This window comes from Nelumbo lutea, chromosome 1, assembly GCF_056320005.1.
Source record: "Nelumbo lutea isolate HS-2025 chromosome 1, American lotus-T2T, whole genome shotgun sequence".
In the NCBI taxonomy this organism is placed as follows: Eukaryota; Viridiplantae; Streptophyta; class Magnoliopsida; order Proteales; family Nelumbonaceae; genus Nelumbo; species Nelumbo lutea.
This window is the reverse complement of record NC_142684.1, coordinates 15,031,081-15,053,672: the sequence shown is the minus strand read 5'-3', so window position 1 is coordinate 15,053,672 and position 22,592 is coordinate 15,031,081. Positions and strand designations below refer to the sequence as shown.

Here is a 22,592-nt window from a genome sequence, read left to right as displayed (position 1 = left end):
TACCTGATACGGAATCCGCACAAAATTGCGCCTCCCAACGCAGGTGTTCACGCTCAAAGAGAGTACCAAATCCTCCCTCCACTGAAGATGACACAACTTAGGATGAGGAAGGATCAGCAAGTAGTTCTTCACCAAAAATCTTTGATTCTTCAGCAAGAATTGAATGGGGTAGTGAGCACAGTTTCAGAATTGTTTCTTCTAGTAAGAAACAATATCAAGATCAAATATTGATTAGTTCCAAGAAATGGAGATCGAACAAGGTAGGACGGCAAGAGCAGGGAGAGAAGGAACTGAAGATAGAAATAGTCAAAATGAGTTGTCTTTTATGTTGTATGTCTTTTAGATCCGCCGTGCTCTTTATTTATAGCCTCAAAGAGATGATCTCCTAATCTGATTAGGAGTTTCTTGATCCAAATCTTTATTTGGATTTGAACTCTTTAAGTGATAAGGATAATCCCTTATCTTATCTGCAAGGAGTTCCTTGATCCAAATCTATATTTGGATATGGACTATTTAAGTGGATAAGAGTTATCCTCTTATCCTTATCTGCTAATCTATACCCAGATTCGCCCCTATTTAATTAATCCAATTAACACAGTTCGGAATGGTCTTTAGGCCCATTAAGCTTTCAAGCTCACTTCCATTTATTGATGGCTAGCTTGGCTCTCTTTGTATGGCATGGGACCCTGTCATTGATCTACACATCAGCCACATGGGTTCAGCCTAGCCTCTGTTACAAGGCCTAGCCGAATTCACTGTTGAATACAGTGAACCCCTGAGTCCATGACCATGGGCTCTTAGCAGGCCCAACATTTACACTAAATGTTCCTTGGGTTCAGCCATCTTCTGAAGGCCCAAGGACTGTGGGCAGATACAAGATTAGCCCATCAGGTATAATCCTCAATGGTCTTACACTTAACCTCTCAGCCCATAATGATCAGATACTACCCGATAAGAGAGGACCTCTCCCTCAGCTGCAAGGTACAGTGCTGCACTCTCTACTCACATGGATTCCGAGAATTAAAACCTTTTGCAAACAATTTGTGAAAACATAATATATAAGTATATCTCTATATAAATATATTTTGCAAAACCAAATTTCAAACACATTTGAAATCCATTGCCGGTAGTGTAGGTTTCCATCAGAGAGAGTGCATTTCCCTGATCATTCACTTTGTTTGACAAAGGGGCTGATCCTATCACTATGATAACCCACTCAGATGAATTCTCGGATTGTCCTAACATATCCAAGTTTTGACCCTCGCTAATAATCACTAATTGGCATATCAAAGACAGCCCAATCCGACACCTAGTGCAGTACCATAATCGAGTCTAGGGGTCAGGTGTAACATTCCAGTTTTGCCCATCTATCTCCAAGGTCCAGGGCAACATTAGAATTTGGTTCGGTTTAGGGTTTCAAGAAAACCCACATTACATGTACCTCAAGTCTCACCAGGTAGCTGAGAAAAGCCACCCTAACCAACTTGGCGGCATATCAGTGTTAGCCTTGGCAGGATAAATCTCCCCAGATCTATCCAATGGCTGTGAAGATTTTAAACTAACACGAGTCTCATATGTTTCCAGTTTAAGGGTATTACATAGAAACACACCACAGTAACATGAATCAAATATGTACTTTATTAATTTATAATTAATGTCATAATGTACATAATGTTGATTGGAGCTACGGGCATACACTATCTAACATTGAAAAGTAGGGGTTAATTCGAGCCGAGCTGAGCCAAGTAGTACAAGACTCGAGCTCGGCTCGAGACTGTTCTACAAGGCTTGAGCTTGAGTTCGAGTTCGGTTTGAGCTAGAACCTTGAGCTTGAGCTCGGCTCAGGTCAAAAAATCGTAAGCTCAAGCTTGGCTCGGCTCGAGCTCGATTTTTAGAAAAAATATTTTATAAAAATAAAATTATATAAAAATATTTTTTATTTGATATTTAAAAATTTAGAATGATAATATTCTTGAGCTTGGCTCATTTCATAATCGAGCCTATGAATTAGGCTCGAAGCTCGGTTGAAACTGAGTCGGGTCGAGCTCGAGTAGATTGTGAAGAGCTCGGCGTGTTGCCACCCCTATTGAAAAGTGAATGTTCTAGATATCCAAAAAGCAAGTATCTTTTTATGTTTTGTGTGGGCAATTACACTAGTGGCAAATAACATGAAGTGAAGAATATAGTAAAACCCATAAAAGTTGGTCATTCCTTACACCGTGAGTTAAAGATTAGTTTCAGTGCTCTATTCCCCATGAAAAATAACATCCTTATCTTTTCTTTTACAAAATCTTGTATTTTCTTTGATTCTTTTCACCACATTTCCATTGAGATTAGTTTCAGTGCTCACAAGACCATGTTGACATCGTTCGCACAGTCTTTTACACTGTGCACTAAGAATATTTCAGTGCTTGTATATTATTTTGGGGTAAGTAGATTGTACTACCCCTCAAAAATCTGAAATTACATCCACCTCCTAGTCTATTAGTAGCCTCCCTATAAATCGCATCTTGTTGTGGATTTGGCATCAATCCACATTCAGGATTTAGTCCACCCCTAGAAATCTTAGCTCCACCCTTGGGGTGGACTGAACGGTTAAAACCCCTATTATTTTTTATGGAGAGATATTCCCGGTGCATGGTTGTAAGAGGCTATGTGAATTGTGTGAGTATAGCCTTGTGAGCATTGAAGTCGATTTCACTTCCATTACCCCAATAAAGTTTTTGTATTAGAGCTAAAAAGATCCATCCAACTACCTAGATCTAAAACTAAAAGCCTTCATGGCATCAAGTTCTAGTAATTCTATTTTAGATCCTTTCCAAAAGTTTCCTTTTCCTATTTTTGATGGAGAAAACCATGATCATTGGAGCATACAAATAAAAACTTTTTCATCTCCAAAGAGATTTGAAGTTAGTAGAAGGGCACGAAGAGCCATAAAAAGAAAATAGGAAAAACGATGCTAAAACCCTATACCATATTCAACAAGGAATAAGAAAAATAAGCTTTCTAGGAATCATGGTTGCCAAAGTTCAAAGGAAACATAGGATATTTTCAAGAATGAATTTTAGGGCTCTAAAAAGGTAATATCTATAAAACTTCTAACTCTTTTGAGAGGTTTTGATAATCTTGTGATGAAAGAAAATGAATCTATTTAAGAGTTCTTTTTTAGAGTTTTTGGTATTGTAAATCAAATTAGAACATATGGAGATGTTATCTTAGATGAAAAAATTATACAAAAGGTTTTAAGGATTTTATTTGTTAAATTTGATCATGTGGTGGTTGCCATTGAAGAACCTAAAACTTAACTGTTGTCTATGTATGAGTTGATGAGCTCACTTGAAACTCATGAGAATAGAATGAATTTTTTTCATCTTCTTCTTTGGAGCAAGCTTTTCAGTCCAAACTTACTATTGGAGGAAAGGAAAAGATTTATGGTGAAAAATAAACTTCAAAAGAAGGGTCATTTCAAGGTAGAGGAAGAGGATACCAAAATAATGGAAGAGGATGTTTAATGGTTGTTTTATTTGCAAGAAAGACAACCATTTGCCCCAAGATTGCTATTTTAAATGTATAAAATGCAAAAATAATATTCATGATCTGAAAGATTACATATTTAAGGAGAAAGAGCAAGACCATTATATTGAGAAGGATGATCTAGGAAATCATTTATTTTACTATTGTATGAATACTCAACAAGAGTCAAAAGAAAGTTTGTCATTTGGATAGTTGTTGTAGTAACCACACGATAGGAAATAAAGAATGTTTTCTAGAGCTGAACGAACATGTTAATTGTCAAGTAAAGCCTGGAGATGGCAAATTTTAAGATGTTGAAGGAAAGTGCATTGTTGTAGTCCAAACTAAGGTAATTCTAGACTCATTTATGATGTCTTACATGTTCCTGGTTTGACTCAAATTTTTCTTAGTATTGGACAACTTATACAAAAAGCTTATCAGGTGCACTTCAGCAATGGTGAATGTGTAATAACTAATAAGAAGGGTTAAATCATTGCTAGAGTAAATATGACAACCAACAAGGTGTTTCCATTAACCATGTCCTATGATGTGAACTCTAGGCTAAAAAGTTCATGTTATGGCACCTAAGATACGTGCATTTGAATTTTAGAAAATTTTCATTGTTTCAAAATAAGAATATGGTGATTGGGTTTCCTTAAATTGATAGAGAAAATAAAGTATGTGGAGATTGTGTCTATGAGAAGCATCATAGACTACCATTTTTAGAGAGACCATAGCATTCAAAGGCACCATTAGAACTGGTTCACGCTGATATTTGTAATCCCATGAGGACACCTTCCTTCAATAATAAGAGGTACTTCCTTCTTTTTGTTGATAATTTTACTAGAATAACATGGATATATTTCTTAGATGCAAAATCACAAACATCACCTATTTATTTAATTTTTGGCATTTGTTGAGAAGCAAAGTGATCACAAATTAAAAAATCTTGGGGATTGATAGAGGAAAAGAATTCACATGGAGAGAACTTGGGAAGTTTTGTGAAGAAGAAGGCATCAAAAGAGAGTTGACAGTAAGACATACCCCACAACAAAATGGAGTAGCTGAAAGAAGAAATAGAACCATTGTAAAAATAGATCAAAATATGTTACAAGGTAAAAACCTTCTCAAAAGTTTTTGGGCTAAAGTTGTTCATACTGCTGTCCACATATTAAATTTCTCTCCTACCAAAGTAATGAAAAACAAAACACCTTTGGAAATATGGTACGCAAAAAAGCTATTGTTAGCTCATTTAAAGTATTTGTCGCATTGCTTATGCTCACGTTTCTTCACAAAAGAGAAAAACTTGTTGACAAAGGTGAGAAATGCATTTTCCTTAGCTACAATGATGAATCAAAATGTTACCATCTATTGAAAAGCAGAAGAGGGGGCATAGAACTTTGAAAGAAATACTTTTCAAATATAGAAATATCTTATATAAGATGAATAAGAAGTGATGCCTAATGACCATGAGTGTGAATTCTGGGAAGCTCAAGGTTGCTTAAAAAAGGATTCATCACCCATTTTTTTAGAAGAAATGGGCCTTCATTTCAATTTCAATTTATTTCCTTGATAGTAACTCCATTTCTCCACCTCTAAGACACTCAATCGAGAGATTTTGGGATTCAAAAGGATTGGAGGAGCAAAGATGTTAGGCATCCCTCTTTCCAAGCTACTATAGCAGCCAAATGCAGGAACTATTTAATCTTAATTTCTAATAAAACAATAGTAGAGAGATTGCTAAGAATTCCCAAATCCTTGTGGGAAATTCTTTTCACTTCTCCTAAATCTGGTTTTGAAGTGATGTTATCGGGTCATAGGTACTAATTCCCTAAGACCATTGTCTCTCTACCTCTTTATCCTATCTTAGAAAAAGTTAAAAATGTAAGTTTCCTAAATTTTTGGGAATTCAAACAACCTAGAACTAAAACAAACTCAAAAACTACAAATTTGACTAGTAAAAAGTCCAAGTGTCAGGGCTTAAACGAGATTGTGGTATGTTATCGATTCTTTAAGGTCAAGAAAGGTATGGAACTATCAAAGGCTTGGAGATTTCGTGTAAATCTCATCTCTGAAACACATTAGGTGGATTTAAAGTTTAAGGATTAAAGATTTAGAGATTTCTAGCTAATGGGGTCTCTATGGAAGCAAGAAATGCTTCTGTGATCTTTGTTTCTCTCCTTTAAAAAACCATTAAATCTTGAGTTGGGTCTCTATTTATAGAGAAAAGAAGGAGAACATGCCTGAAACCTGTCAAATCATAGAGCCTAGGCTTCAATAGAGGTTTTTTTCTTCATGAAAAAGGGCAATTTTCAAATAAAATGGTTTGTAGTCAACCTTTCCTTTTGGTGCAATGATTCTCCTTGATTTGGGGTTGATTTTCATGGGTTTTGTGCATCTAATAAGATTTTGGGGGCATGCCTATCATTGCAGTCTCCTATTTAGGGGCAACCAGTGGCATAAAACATAAAGTTGACTCACTAAAAATGGTTATTTTGTCTTTTCTTAGCTTTAAGTGTGGGTATCTTTGGATTTTGGGATTTTTTAAGTCTATTAGGCTTAATTTTATTGGTTCAGGTGTTTTAATAGGTAAAGTATGGAATTGACATAAGTCGTTACCTTTTTGAGGTCTCGGGTTGGGATGGATGAAGTAGCAATTTAATCTTGCGTGTCAAAATAGAATCTTTCTAGTTTAATAGTTAAATGGGTGAACTTGTTCATGAAAATATACATATTGAGGTCTTTTGGGTCTTAAATCATAGTGGTGAGTCTGATTGGTCAAATAAAGTTGGAATGATGAAGATATATGGATGATAAATTCTTGATCAACGAGTTTTGCTGAAATAGAAACTTTGCTCGATAGTGGGTTAAATGAGGAATTTTGGTGGATAGAGATTTTTGTACGTCTTGAATCTAATGCAAGTGATGGATTTTTTTTATAAGTGGTGTGGATTAAAAGATTTGGTTTCGGTCTAGGTTATAATTTATGGTATATCAATAAATGATGAGGCTTGAAACAAAATCTCATTTATTTAGCAGTCAAATATGGAGGAGTTTGGTTGTGAAATTTGACATAACAAAAATAGGGCACGGGCTTTATCAAACAAAGCCCAAATTAAAGGATCCTTATGACATTTTCAATTGGGCAAAGCGATATTGATTCCAATTTCAACATTAATTTTGGGTTATGTTTTATCATATCAACTTGTATTAATTTTTGTTTTAATGTTTATTAACTTTTATTATGGTGAAATAAATTATTAATTTTTGTTCCTCTAAATTATTGACTTTTATTATTGATTCCAACATGTTATTTTAATCTTTTGTAATTTTATTTACTTTTTTCGTATTTTTGTTAGCTGAATGGTGGTTGGCATATGTGATGATACCCCAGAGTTGACAAGGTTTGCCGTTAGATTGTTAAGCCTTGCGTGTAGTGCCTCCTGTTGTTTGCAAAAATGGAACTCATTGAACCAGGTAAAATATTATTTCAAAAGATGAAGGCTCATTTTTTAATATTAGTGATACACTGTTAGCCTTATTGTTTAGTTAAATGTTAGTAATTCACTGTTATACTAATTAATTACCATCATCTAATTGGATGTGGATCTTCAACTTGAGGAATAGGTTCATGCCAAGAAGAGAAATTGTTTACAGAAAAAACGTTTGAATTCAGTGGTGTATGTTATGTAGAATTTGAAATTGGCACGAAGACAAGAAAAGAGGAAAACCATGGAAGATCCTATTTGTTTGGATTTTGTTGATTTAGAATCGGATGATGAGTGGATCACAGAAGAGTCTACAAGTAATCTGGTCTTTGATGAGCACTCTGAATATCAGTCTTTTTTGCATGATAATTTTGTTCTTGATGAACAAACAATGTTGGGTGCTATTGGCAGCGGTGGAGAAGGCAGAGCATCTTCTTCAAAACACAAGAGGAGTGAAGATAAGCCAAAAGGTTAGCCTTTCGCATTCTACTCTTTTCTTTTCAATTTTTAAGATCTATTTAAGTTTTCATTTTTTCTTACTCTTTGTCGGTTATATCTATGGGCAAAGAAAAGGCAATAATGGAATTAGTGGATGAAGAACAAAAAAATTTGACAGAGAGCAATGGGGAGTCGGGTGATGGAAATGCTGAAGATTTGATTAATTACATTGCTGATTCAGCCAACGATTATGACCTTTATGATGAATCTGATGAAGAAGCTGATTAACTCCAAGGACCGTAGATCTGAGAACTTGAAATGCTTTTATTTTTGAACTGAGTACTTCAAAATGTGGACTTAAAAATGCTTTTATTATATATACACACACTGCCCACATACGTGAGAACAATGTCAATTGTACAGTTTGAGCAGTGGAATGTAATGTGTGTACTTTCCATCAACTATCTAGGAGGCGCAACATGAGTGTCTTTGTTTTCATCATTTCATTTTGAAATTGCCACATCAGAAAAAAAAAAAAAAAGAAAAAAACCATGTTTTTGAACTATGTTTTGTTTTAGAAAGCCAAAAAGCAAGTTATATATGTCGTTTCAGAAAAACATGTTATCTTAAAACAAAAACAAATTTTATAGTATAGAAATCATACAATTTATGGAACATGAATACATGGTGTTAAATAACGAATTGAAAACATGTTAATTAAACTAGAAATTCGAGAACATAAGTTAAATGACAGTTTTGGTGGGTTTTCGAACGGACAAATAGCCTGGTTTACTGGTAGGGTGTCAATCAGCCGGTTTTGGTTTGGATCCAATCCGATCCAAACCTTATCAAATTGGATTTAGACGGTCCATTATAATTATTGGATTGAGCCAATCCAAAATAAATTAGTCCATATTTTTATTTGGTTTGAATTGGACCTAAACTAAATTTCCAATAATCTGATCATGAGGCCAAACCCTTGTCCAATTTGAAATCAATCAAAATTGAAGCTGACATAAAAGTACTTTTATAAAAAGTATTTATATGAAAGCACTTTTATAAAAATACTTTTACAAAAGTACCTTTATGAAAGCACTTTTACAGAAGTAGCTTTATAAAAGCATTTTTACAAAATCACTTTAATAAAAGCACTTTTACAAAAGTACTTTTACGAAAGCACTTTTACAAAAGTACTTTTATGAAAAGACTTTTATAAAAGTACTTTTACATGAAAACACTTTTATGAAATCACTTTTACGAAAAAAAAAACTTCTATGGAAATACTGTTATAAAAGTACTTTTATGAAATCACTTTTACGAAACCACTTTTATGAAAGTGTTTATGAAACAACTTTTACGAAAGCACTTTTACAAAAGTACTTTTATGAAGCACTTTTAGAAAAACACTTCTACAAAAGTACTTTTACGAAAGCATTTTTATAAAAGCACTTTTACGAAATCACTTTGCACTTTCAATAAACTGCTTTTGTAAAAGCACTTTTATAAATCAAAGTACTTTTACAAAAGTGTTTTCAATGCCAAAAGTGCTTTTATATAATTTTTGATATTCAATTCAGTTCGAATTGGATCCAATCCAATCCATTCATTTTAATGGATTGGATTGGATTTGGTTTGTATTGGATTGGGTCCAATCCATTTGTAAGTGGACTCACATTTGACTAGATCGGGTTGGACCAAATCCAATTCAATTGACACCTCTACTTACTGGTAAAACTGGGATCCACAGGCCATTTTAGTTTTTAATCTGGTCTCTAAGTCTTAGAACACTAGAATAGAGAAAAGGCAGCCATTTGGTCCTGCTTTGTAATTCTTCTTTTCCTTTGTCCAATTTGGAAGAGGGTTGTGCTATGAAGGTGTGCAACAAATCCAGTGGGTGCTTGGCTATGAATCGTTATGACATTGCAAGCATTGTGACTAAACTACATCATCTCCAACAATTTCATTATGCCTCCAATGGTTAGAGGTGTCAAATGGGTCGTGTTGGACCAGTAGAACACGAACCATGTGCACAATATATTTAGTATCTTTAGCTAATAAAAATGGATGTTCTGCATGCATAATATATTTTGCTAATTCTTGCCTCATTTTTTCTTGGGAATATTTAAAAGTACAAAAAATCCCGCTTCCTATTTGTGATTGTGATTTTTCTTTCTCTTCTTCTTTCATCATATGGCATCGTAAATGTCTGCCCAAGTGGCCAGTACCACCACTACTGCAGTAGCTAAAGTCACTCCTACATTTTTGACGAACGACTCTCTTTCCCTTCCCTTTAACCTCTTCTATTTTAAATAATGTCCAAATTGGACTAATCAACCTAGTGTTCTCCTTTTTCTTTCCCCTACCTCTAATAGTAGTACTATGGGTGGGAATGTCAACAACATCAATAGCATCCATATCGGTGCTAACACTATCATATTGCGACTCAACATCGACATCGTCGACATTGACCATGTTGGGGAATTAGTGTCGAGAGCGAGAGGAGGAACCAACCATTTTTTAATTATAAAAAAATAAAAATTAATTTAGTTGCACTTAACCGGATTGCTGGTTTGGAATTTCAACTTGATTTCAATGGTTGAAGCCCCTAAGTCTCCCAAATTGCTAACTTGAGATAACCGAGCAGGCCTTCTTCTTGTTGAAACTTGAATCAAGTTGAGAATTGGAGAGTAGAGAGAGTATGAGAGTATGATGTATGAGAAGAGATTGAGATTTGAGAGTATAAGAGATTATGAGAATTTGTGATGACAATGGTAGAGGATAAGACTATTTATAGGAATTGAAAATAATTTAATTCTCTAAAATACCCTAAAAACTAGTTATTTTTTAGTTGTTGGAAGGTGTACTTTGGTCATTATAAAGTTATTTATCACTTTGCCTAAATGCTCCTCTAAACTAGCTGTTAATATAGTTGTTGGGAGAATTATTATCATTTTATCTCCCCCCAAAGCCAAAATACATAAATACCCCTTTCATAGTTGTTTATAGCTATTGGAGGGTATTTTTGTAAAAGACCCCCAAAAAGTTGAATGTAGCCATTGGGGGGGGGTCTCCAATGGCTAATTTTTCAGGCGGGTTGAACGCGGCCTACTATAGGCTTGTGGGCCAGGCCCTGCCAACCCGCAGGCCACGGGTGGCATGGTATGACAGTTCGACCCATGGCGGCCCAGCCTACCGGCTTGAAACCCCAAACCCAGCACAGCCTGATTTAGACTTCTACCAACGGTGCGTGAACTTATTTGGCTCTTAAGCCTTCAACAGTAAGTGAACTTATTACATGGTTGAACTTTTGACACGTGAACCTCTTTTTCTGGTGATGTGTGGTCCGGTGGTTCTCTGAACATTACAACATACCCAAACATGCTTAATAATATATTGGGAACGAAATGGAAGACTAAATGATATTTAATTAGTTAGATATATTAAGAGTTGATTGCAAAACAGAATATAAATATTCTTGAATTTCACATAAGGTAAATAGATTAACTTTTTGCTTTTTACTGTATGATGTACAATGAAATTCGAATATTTTAGGATCTATTTGTTTGAAACACAAATCTGATCTAATTGGATACAAATTTTTCACTGATTCAGTTTTATGTCCACTTGTTTGTAACTATGATTTGCACTTTTGGGGCAAAATTTGTATTTTTTTAACTCATTTCCACGCATTGTGAGTGCAAATTTTGCATCTTATAACAAACTGATGCAAAATTTACCTTTCTCCTATATTGTTTCTCTATCATATAAAATGGGAGTTGCATCATTTTACTTCTAAACATAAAAGACATAGTCAAATCTAAAAGAGAAAGTAAAGTAGAATTTACACAAGCCATTTACACTCCCCATCAATTACACGACGCGCTTACACTCCCCAAAACGTGTGGCCATATATGCAAGAAACCCTACTTATTTTTTATGAGGGGAGATTTGGCCCAGTGACATCGTGCCACGTGGTGATCCTGAAAGCACTGCTTAACACCTTGGTGCCATGTAGGCAGCAACACTACCTTCACCAAAGTGGAGTTTACCCCGGGTATGTATCGAGAACACTTGCATGATCTAAGTATTTCGGCTTTTGGCACCCCCTAGGCAAGGTTGGCCATCTCAAGGCCAGGTCAGCCATCATAGGGCCAGGTTGGCTATATTAGGACCAGGTTGGCCATTACAGGACTAGGCCAGTCATCACAAGACCAAGTCGGCCATCTCAGGACCAGGTCGATCATCTTAGGACCAGGTTAGCCATCTCAGGACCAGGTCGGCCATCTCAAGACTAGATCGGCCATCATAAGACTAGGTTGGCTATCTCAGGATCAGATCGGGTAGGTCGGCCATCGCATGATCAAGTTAGGGACCTTAGCATGAGGGGCGACCTCTCTTCACCGACTTGGCTGGAATGCGGTTGGCGAATTGCAAGACATGGTGGCCAACCCTCGTCATGAGTGGGCCGTCATCTCAGAATCCTTTGGAATCACGTCGCCTCATCAACAGAGATAACTCCCGCCCCACTCGCTTCGAAACCAACCAAATTAGCTCTATCGCTTTATGCGAAAGCTGCCTCTAAGAGAGAAACCACCTCGGAGTGAAGCGGGCTGGTAAGCCACGTCCCCTCGGAGATCTCGGACGTAGAACATGAAACCCATGGTAAGTTGTGCCTATATAAAGGCATCCCAGTGATCAGAGAAGGTATGCGTTAGCTCCCAAACTCTCTAACTCTCTCCCTTTTTAGCTCTTTCATAGACTTATCGTTGACTTAAGCATCGGAGTGCCCACACCGGAAAAGCATCCAGGGCACTCTGACTATTGTTCTCTTACAGCTCGGCAACTTAGTCAGCTCATTGTCCGAGCTGTCATCCAGAAGGGGGCAACCAGATCGCACACTATCAATTTCAAATCCCAATGTTGTAGAACAGACACCACTATTACAAAGGTGTAAGCGAGTTACAAAACAACAATTTCAAACACACTATACAGTAGGATTCAATTATCTGAAACTCATACAACACTTATTCGATAGATATTCCCAAGTGATACCAAAGTCCTTTTAAAGTAAATTGAAGATTTAAGTGATCTGTAGCAAAATGCAAGGTGCTTCTGGTACACATATACGGTGAGTTTGAGACTTATTATCGGGCTCTAGTTGTCTCAAATCTCAACATTTCTTTGCATGGATTCATATCTACCATTCATGATATTTAATTTACAACTCTCTACTGTACTGGCTTCTTTATTTTCGTGCATGTCAACTCCATCGTCATCCTTGGAATATGTCATTAGCTACAACCACCAGGGCGAAATCCCAACCTTTTTCCGGCCACATCGTGGATAACCTCGTATGTCTTCTGTATTTGGTTTCCAAGTATGATCGGGTCTTGGAGGTTTTTGTTTCCAACAAAAGCCAAGCAATAAGTTTGAGTTGGGCTATCAAGAAAAAAGACCCCAGATGGGTGCACGAGGAGATAGGCTCCTCCTTGAAAATTCAAAACGATCCGTGGTACCAATACTTTGCTGTATCCACTGAAGTCATAGCATGTGTCCAAGGGATTCACCGGCGGCGCTGTTGAGTAGTTGGACATTGCTTGCTGGAACGCTAACTTGAGGGCTGTGTAGGCCGACCATGTCAAGTAAGTTAAGGTAGTACCAGAGTCTACAATGGGTGGTTTGTCGTTGGACGTGAAGAAGGCTGACGGTGGGATGGATAAAACCTTTCCATTAACGCTTATTCCTACCAATTGGACGAAATAGGAACCGCGTACCTCATTGTTTATTGTTAACAATGGTGTGTATTGCACTTGGGAGGAGGAGGCACCTGTTTGTGCCCCAAATGCCAGGAATCCGGTTGAGCTTGTCGTGGACGGTAGACAGTAGGAAAACAATTTTCCGAACTCTGTAGCAGTTTGAGACACCAGAGAGACTTCACTGGGTGCTAAGCCGAGAATCCCCGCTGTATTTGCGAAGATCCCACTATTGTTTAGGCCACACCCAAACAGAAAATTAGGGAATACATCGGAGGGTGTTAATTTTAGTGTTTCGCTTCCAAAGACTCCTTCAGAGACGGATCTGTCTTCATATGCGATGCTGTAGGTGCAGGTGGAGCTGCAGGTCTGAGTGCTGTCGGAAACGAGGGAGCACTCGGCTGAGTCACATGAGATGCTGGAATAAGAGGATGACAGAGATGGGTCAAAGAGGGGTTGAGCTTGTGGATGGCAAATGGCGCATGGTTTACATTGGACCCAGGTGAGATCACTACCAGTGTCAAAATCCAAGGATTGGATTTGCATTGGCGTTCCAATTCCAATGGTAACGTAGAAACTGGATCCACCGTCAGTGGGATTGGCAGGGATTATAGCCTTCTTGGGCAATTGCCCTTGTAAATGCTTGGAAAATCTAGAACGGAGGGAGTTGAGACGAAGTTGGTCTCGGAGAAAGATTTGATAAGAACTAATTGGAATTGTATTCTTCTCCTGGCTTAGTGTTGAACATGGCCCATTTTTATGAACAATCTGCAGCTTTCTGGAACTATTGAGACCTGATGAAAACATGGAAATTAATTAATTAAAACAATCATAGCTCAGATTTTAGTGATGAACATATATAAGAACACAATTGATGCAAACATCATAGTCATGATGCTAAGATCTAGTCAATTTTGTTTGGTATCCCGGAAACCTGATTTGGCTAATAAAGAGATAAAACAGTTATGTATGGTCTGGTCTGGGACGGGGCGAATTCAGTCCCGAACCGACAAGACAATTATGCAGGTTCATCAGTACCCTATCAAAATAAATTTGGTCCACTACTCCATAACAATGTTTGCAAACTGTTGTTGAACAGGCTAGTTGGATCAGTAAAATTGCCATCCAGCTATAATTCCCAAACCCATTCAACTTAGGCAGTTGAATTAGTGACCCATTTGACCCCTTGGTGACAGGATACAAATTATAATTTATGTGCAAATTTTTCCAAAGGGCCATAACTTTTATTCTAATGGGGTGATTTTTTTTTCTTGAATTTGGGCAATTTTTTGCAATCTGTGTTTTAACTTATCCAACCCAGACAGTTTAACCGCTAACCCCATGACCTGGAGAAAAAATTGATTTGGTTTCCTGGGTTTTAAAACATTGCTCATTTGTATGGTTTGAATGGGTAAAGCTCTTTGTCTACGTAAATATAAAATATTTAGAAATATAAAATAGTTAAAATCAAGGTTCAAAGTGCCGATACACCCCGTGTATTGGCCTGTATCAGTCCTTTTTTAAGTTTTATTTATTTTTTTCTAAACTGGTTCAGAAGGGTTGGTTTAAGTCCCGGCTACCTTCTGAACCTGGTCCTGACTTGATACAACCCCTGTAGGGGTGTATCAGGAAGGCTCGGATACGATATATATTGGCTAATATGTAACAAATTTTTGAACCTTGGTTAAAATATAATCAGCGACCACTAAACCATTGTCTATGTCTATGTAATTAACCTAATTAACTTTAATTAATTAGCTTAATTAACCTAAATACCCTCAATTAGCTTAATTAACTTTAACAAGCCTTATTAGTAATTATTAATTTATACTGTATAAGTAAAATAATTTTTAGTTATCTTACTGTAATTTTTCACTTACATTTATTTATGATTGATCTTGAGGCTGTATTTGATTGCAATGCAAATAAATTTGCACTGATGAAAAAACATGGCAGTGCAAATGATTTGAATGTAAATTCTGACCTATTTTTTTTTCAAATTTTAGCATATTTGTTTAATTGCAGTACAAATAAAGTATATTAAAACATGAAACAAAATAAAGTAAAATCCAAAACAAAATTGAATAAGAATTTATATTTTTTACATTTGCACTCCCATACATTTATATTAGTACAAATAAATTTACACTGCAACCAAATACATCCGTATGATGTATAGTTTATATTTCTTTTTAACATCTTCTATACCATCATGATGGACATTGGTTTTTCCATATATGGCATGGCCCCTGCTAGTATTATAATATTGACTATTAATCATATTGGGTTAAGTAATATTGTCAATTATTTCTCTAAAAAAAGTAATATTATCGATCAAAATTAATTAAGGTGGCTGAATAATATGAAGGATAAAAAGAGATGCACGCATGGCCCCTTTTCCACTAAAACAACAAATGTACTGTTAAGGTGAAAAAAAAAAAACACAAAATCAAAATATGAATCATTTATCGAATTTAACAAACACAGAGCACCAAAAGCGGTAATAATAAAGTTAGACTATCATACAAGAATAATATGGAAAAACACCTGGACCACATGAAGGATGGATCTTGCTCCTTGCTTCTCCATTAGTCCCTTTTGTCTAATTATTCCCGGTGAATCCTTTTCCTCCCTTACTACCTTTGGTCTAATATTATCACTGAATCCTAAATCAACATCCTTTCAGCAAAGGATGAGAGAGATTTTCAATCACGTGCTTGTTATCTTACATGCCTAATTAACTTTACTTTTCCACTAGATTTACTCAACTTTATAAGGGTTATTTACTAAAATACTATAGTTTTTATTTTACTAAAACATTCCTATAATTTGTTTTAATTTCCATCTGAAAATAGTAACATAATCACCTAAACTGAATGAAAATGCTCAAGAGCATGGGCTCATATTTTTTTTTTGATAGTTCATGGGCCTATGATTGTTTATTCCAAAAATATCCCAAACACTTATTTGTATAAAAAACAAATTTGACCAAATAGAGCCAAATAGAGTGGTTGTTCATGTTTTTACTAAGGACAAAAATGGTATTTTCATTCTTATTGTCTTTTAATTAAATTTATTCAAAGGGAAATTAAGGTCCAAATTGTTATTTTCCACTGCCATCTAATGGAAGATCAATTAAGTAAGTCGATTGCAAAATATATGGGGTGTTTTAGTAAATGACCTATTAAAAATCACAAAACATGAGTGCTGACTTGGCTTAATGAGAGTATTAGGAGGGGGTAATGAAGGATGGAGAGAGGGTTAAGGAAAAAGCTGGAAAGGGGTCCTTGTAGCTGTACATTGGGAATATCTATGTACTTGTATATATATTGTCATTCATGAGGAGATATTCCCAATGCATGGCTTCAATGTGCTATGGGGTTGGTGTGAGGCGTGCTCTGTGAGGAGCAAATCCAGATTCTAGGAAATAGGATAAGAGAGAAAGGAGAGGAAGGGTGACATGAACAATATTACTATATATATATATGTATGTATGTATGTATAGGAAAACTATTATTAGAACTTTATGCCCCCTTCCCAGCCTAACCAGGCTATTAGACCTTTATGTTTTAAACCATGGTTTTTAAAAACGAACCGGTGACCGAACCAGTCAGGGGTCCGGTTACCAGTTCGAACGGTCTGACCATTCGACCCGAACAGCTGGCCCGTTCTGACAAAAAAATAAAAAATTGAAAAAATGGTCAAAAATCATTTGAACGGTTAACCGGCTGGTTCAGTGGTTTGCTGACCAAAATCAACGGCTTTGGGAGAAAAAGAGGTTTTGGAGGAAAATGGAACCGATGACTAGTTCCCAGTTTTTTCGGTCTGACTGTCTGGTCCAGTCCGATTTTGAAAACAGTGTTTTAAACATATTTATATATTATTAAATACATAATCAGTTGGGGTCTTAATCGGTTTTGAATAGCAAAAACCGGTCCCATGTCAACTATAACTGGATAGGAGATTTGCTCCTCATAGAGCGCTTCTTATACCTATCTCATAGCACCTTTGCAGCCATGTAATTGGAAACAACATATAAATAAGATATTCCCAATGTGCAACTTCAAGTATTGTGAGGTTGGTGATCAGGAACACTCTGTGATGAACAAATTTAGATTTTTATAATTGGGATACAAAATTCAGAACCAGAATCAGAACTGACCAATACAGCTCTAAGTAACGATATTGTATTCATAAGTAAAACCTTGTGGGTTACCCGAAAAGAGTCCCTCAACAACATCACACAGGGCTGACAACCGTATATCAGTTATCATATAGCTAGGAATTTATTTACCTTGAGTGAATGGGGAACAAGTTGTTGTTGGTAGTAGCGAAGAAATCACAATTTCCAACCCCTCGCCTCCAGAGCTATCCACCGTGTAGAGAAGGAGAAGAAGTGAAGCGAGGAAAGGAATGTGGCTGATGGCCATGGATGAATTATGGTCTTTTGCTGTTGCAGACGGTGGTGGTGATAGTGCTGAAGCTGTTGGTGGTATGCAAAAATGATCGAGGCAAATATCAGCAGCAATGGCTTGTTCTACTTCACAACGCCAAAATAATCGCGGCTTGTAGTCAGGAGAAGTTAGGGCTAGTTTATATAGAGATTGCTCAACAAGTCCTCGGCCAGATGGGTGTGTCAATGGGTCCTTGACTATCCACATACCCGACATGCCCAATCATGCTTAATAATATATTGGAAGGAAAAGGTAAGACTAAACCATCTTTGCTATAAAGAGGATATTTGTGATAAAAGTTGAAAATTTGAATATAATCATTGTACAGTGTTAATTATATAATATATATATATATATATATATATATATATTATTTTTTACTTGCAACCTTTAGATTAGTATTTAGTTAGGTAGATAGATTAAGAGTTGATTATAACACAGAATATAAATATTCTTGAAATTCATACAATGAAATTAGACTTAACATTTTGCCTTTTCCTGTATGGTGTACAATGAAGTTTGAATACTTTGCATTTGGAAGAGGTGTAAAATGTCATCAGTGTAAAAATACATTGATGATGTTTTACACTGAACCATAAATATATATGACTGTTTTATTTTGAAATCGATGTAAAAGGATGTTTAAGTTTTACATCGATAAAATCCATGTAGTTTTTACATTGGTTATCGATGTACAACTTTAAAGCTGATGAGGTTTTACATCTATTATCGACGTAAAACTACTCTCCATCTAAATGCACACAAAACTGAACTGAAGTGTAGTTTTACGTCGATAATAATTACACTCTTTTACCAAACAGGTACAAAAGCAAACCGATGTAAATTTTACATCAGTTCTTGATTTACATGGCATCCAAATACAGCCTTAAGATCTATTTGTTTGCAACACAAATCTGAATTGAATACAAATTTTGCACTGAGATAAATTTTAGTGTAAATTTTGCATCTAAAATAGTGATGCAAAATATATCTTTCACCTAGATTGATTCTTTATCATATTAAATGAGAATCACATATCATTTTACTTTTAAACAAACAAGACATAATCAAATCTAAAGAAAAAGTAAACCAGCACTAACATAGACGATTTATACTTCCTACTCTACTATTTACACCAGTGCAAATGAAATGTACATGGCAAACAATGAAGCCTTGAAATTTTATAATTAAGTTTGATAAAAAAAAATGTAAGGGAGACAGAAAGGGGAAATTCTTAAGTTATATTCTATCAAACCAAAAACAGCCTTAGAATTCATCAATTTCCATATACTCCACACAATATGAGCACTTGATAAATATTCTACAACTATCAAAAATGAATTTTAATCTTCTTCTAGTCGAAAAAACATCAAAATATTTTCTAAATACTCATTCAATTTGACCTACGTGATCCACAATGATAAAACCACAAGTCTTCTTCATCGTCTATCGAAAAAATAAATATATTAGATCCAGATTTGGTTGGTTATAGATGGATCCGACCCATTTACAATAGACTTACCACCCGAACTATCAGTTTTTCTTTTCTTCCAATGACGACGTTGTAGCTTTAATCAACATACATCACCGCCCACGAAAATCCATGGCATTTTGAATCAACATGCTTGGAAGTTGGAAATCAGTAGACGAAAGGTCTGTATCATTATTTTCCAAATGATTCCTTAATCATGCCAAGTAGTAAAAAACATTAAGCGTGCTTCAAATCCACTCTATCATGTCCTCACCAGAAAAAAAAAAAAATAATAATATAGTTGACTGACCTTTTGTTTTAAAAACCATGGGCTGTTCCATTTTCCTGTATCTGAACCTCTCCCACCTGTCATATGAAAGTTTGTTTAGACGTATCCCTTTTGTTTATATAAGCTAAGAAAATGTCACTACATTAATTTAATTAAGAAGTTGCCAGGTGAATGGTGATTTCCGAATTTTTGCAGGAAATGATTTGATGAACAAATACTTTAAGCTAATTTCTAAATAGTGAAGTTGCTAAACTTAATGATTTATTACTTTCTCTTTTATTATATAAAATAATTAAGTAATAAAATATATTCAAGGATATAGCAATCTACCAACTTCAATTTCGGCTATTAAGGAGAACCTTGGAAACTTATTCACTAAGGCTATGTTTGGTTTGAGGGAAAAGGTAGGAAAATGAAGGAAAAGATAAGGAAACATATACAAGACTCTTGTAAAGGTTTCCCTATTTTTCCCTTTCTTTCCCTATTTTTCCTTCAAACCAAAAGCCTAAATGACGAGGAAATAATTAGCTTCACAATTCAGGCACTTCAGCTGTTACTAGTAATTAAGCACATGCGTTGCATGTGAGAAAATTTTCTTCATATTAATTACTTAAATTTTAAATATATCATAATTAAGATAGAAATTGAAAAAATTAACAAAAGTAACAATATGATTAAAAATAAACTTAAATATTTGTTATTTAATTATGACATCATGGGTTTTTTGGAAAAGTTGGATCATTGACCCACCATCTAGATAAGAAATTAGCATTGCTTTTGGATTAGTTTTAAATTAGGGAAAATTATAGTCAGAGCCGACTGTACATTTAAAATTAGGCTACAAGTTGGTCCATAAACCAACATAACTTTAACAACCGGCTCTACATTTCAAATTATAAAAACCCTCGCAATATCATCGGAGGCTTATGTGGTTGTTGCCAAGATGGGACTCTTTTGTTCTGTTTTATGTCTAAAAGGGTAATTTTCATATACAGTATATATAAGATTATTTTGATTGAAAACACTTGTTTTATCCACATATAAACAGTTTACTATTTTATTGTAATTTTTATTGACGTCCTATGGATAAAACTGTTTATCCATACCATGATGCAGGTTACAATCATTCAACAAAGTTACAAATAGTGCACAAAAATGGGCCATGTTCACCGTCGGATCTAGTGAAGAACACAACCTTCAGTCCTCTCCAGATCCTCCTCCATGACCAATTCCGACTGCAATCCATCCACTCAAGGATTTCAAATGCAATCTCTGGAGGACAATCCAGGGTTTCAATCCCTGCCAAATTCGGTTTCCCTCTCGGAATGGCCGAGTACAATGTTAAAGGTTGGATTAGGAACACCGACCCAATATTTTACCTTGTTCTTCGACACCGGCAGTTCCCTAACTTGGATTCAATGCCAACCATGCGCCATCAGCTGCTACCAACAGTTGGAACCCATCTTCGACCCTTCCAACTCATCCTCCTATTCCTTCATTCCATGTGACTCCGATTACTGCTCACAACTCATCCCGGCTGTCTAGAGCGTCCAGCCCTGCAATTCCACCTCCACAACCATCTCCACATGCACCTATCAGATTACATACATGGATAATTTCACATCCATTGGATATTTTGGACTCGACATGCTCACGCTATCCTCTGATGTGTTTCCTGGTTTCCAGTTTGGTTGTAGTCAGGGAACTCGAGGGGACAACGGTATGATCGCAGGGACTCTCGGCTTAGGACGTGATCAGGTGCCTTTGGTGTCTCAAACTACTAAAACATATGGAGAAATATTTTCTTACTGTCTTCCAAGCAGCAACTTCATTGGATACTTAGCATTTGGGAGCCAAGCCGGCACAGGCTCCACCTCCATAAAATACACACCGCTAGTAATAGACTTAAATGCACCATCCTTCTATGTTATTCAACTGATCGGGATAAGTGTTGGAGGACGGAATTTGTCCATCCCTCCATCTGTGTTAAGTCTCCTGGAACCATCAGACTCTGGCACAATTTTGACTTACCTGCCATCATCGGCTTATGCAGCCCTCCAGTCAGCATTCCGGCAAGGAATGACTAATTACCCGCCAGCGCCACCACTGTCACCTAATGGGCTTGATACATGCTATGATCTAAGCAAGTCCGCCACCAATGTGGCGATACCTAGTGTTGTGTTCTATTTTGAAGGAGGGGCTAGCTTCGACGTGGATTTAACTGGGAGGGTTATTGGAGACAGTAGTTTATCTCAAGTCTGCTTGGCTTTTGCTGCAACCAGCAGCCCTAATGAGTTCGGCATCCTTGGCAATCTATTACAGTAGACATATGAGGTGATCTACGATGTGGCAGGACAGAGGTTGGGATTTGGTTCAGGAGGATGCACCTAATTCGGAGGATCTATTGGAGGGGAAGAGAAAGAATGAAAGAAGCTTAAAGTAGTGAAAATAAAGAAACCAAGAGACTACAAAGCAAATAATATGTAGAAAAGTCAATTGTGGGTAATTTTGTAATTTTCTTTAAATCCTTGTCTTATGTTTTTGTGTCTTGTTTTGGGACTTGAAAAGTGAATGTTCTAGATATCAAAAGCTAGTCCCTTTTTTAATTTTTTGTGTGGGTAATTACATTAGAGACAGATAACATGAAGTGAAGAATTAAGTAAAACCCATAACAGTTGGTCATTCCTTACACCGTGCATTAAGATTAGTTTTAGTGCTCTATTCCGATGATAAATAATCTTTTCTTTGATTCTTTTCACCACACATCCATTGAGATTAATTTCAGTGCTCACAAGATCATGCTCACATCGTTCACACAGTCTTTTACACTGTGCATTAAGAATATTTCCTTGCATATTATTTTTTATGGAGAGATATTCCCAATGCAAGATTATAAGGGACTGTACGAACTATGTGAGTACGGTCTTGTGAGCATTGAACCTGATTTCACTTCCATTACCCCAATAAATTTTTAGTATTAGAGCTGAAAAGATCCAACCAACTATCCGAATCTAAAACTAAAAGCCTTTATGGAGCAAAACGAATTTTAGGAATAAGAAAAACAATCTTTCCAAGAATCATGGTTTCCAAAGCTCAAAGGAAGCATAGGATATTCTCAAGAACGAATTTTAGGGCACTAAAAAGGTAATATCTATAAAAATTCAAACTCTTTGGAGAGATTTTGAT

General features: G+C 36.1%; 2 pseudogenes across 1 annotated transcript; one reads left to right on the top strand and one right to left on the bottom strand.

Moving 5' to 3' along the window:
• Positions 1 to 12,505: 12,505 nt before the first annotated feature.
• Positions 12,506 to 17,862, bottom strand: LOC148873640 (aspartyl protease family protein At5g10770 pseudogene; annotated as a pseudogene). Its single transcript, XR_016094927.1, has 2 exons — positions 17,487 to 17,862; positions 12,506 to 13,986 (listed from the first exon to the last, which is right to left on the bottom strand). The product of XR_016094927.1 is annotated as an aspartyl protease family protein At5g10770 pseudogene (transcript).
• Positions 17,863 to 21,014: 3,152 nt separating this feature from the next.
• LOC148873639 (aspartyl protease family protein At5g10770 pseudogene) lies at positions 21,015 to 21,731 on the top strand (annotated as a pseudogene).
• The last annotated feature ends 861 nt before the right edge of the window (positions 21,732 to 22,592 follow it).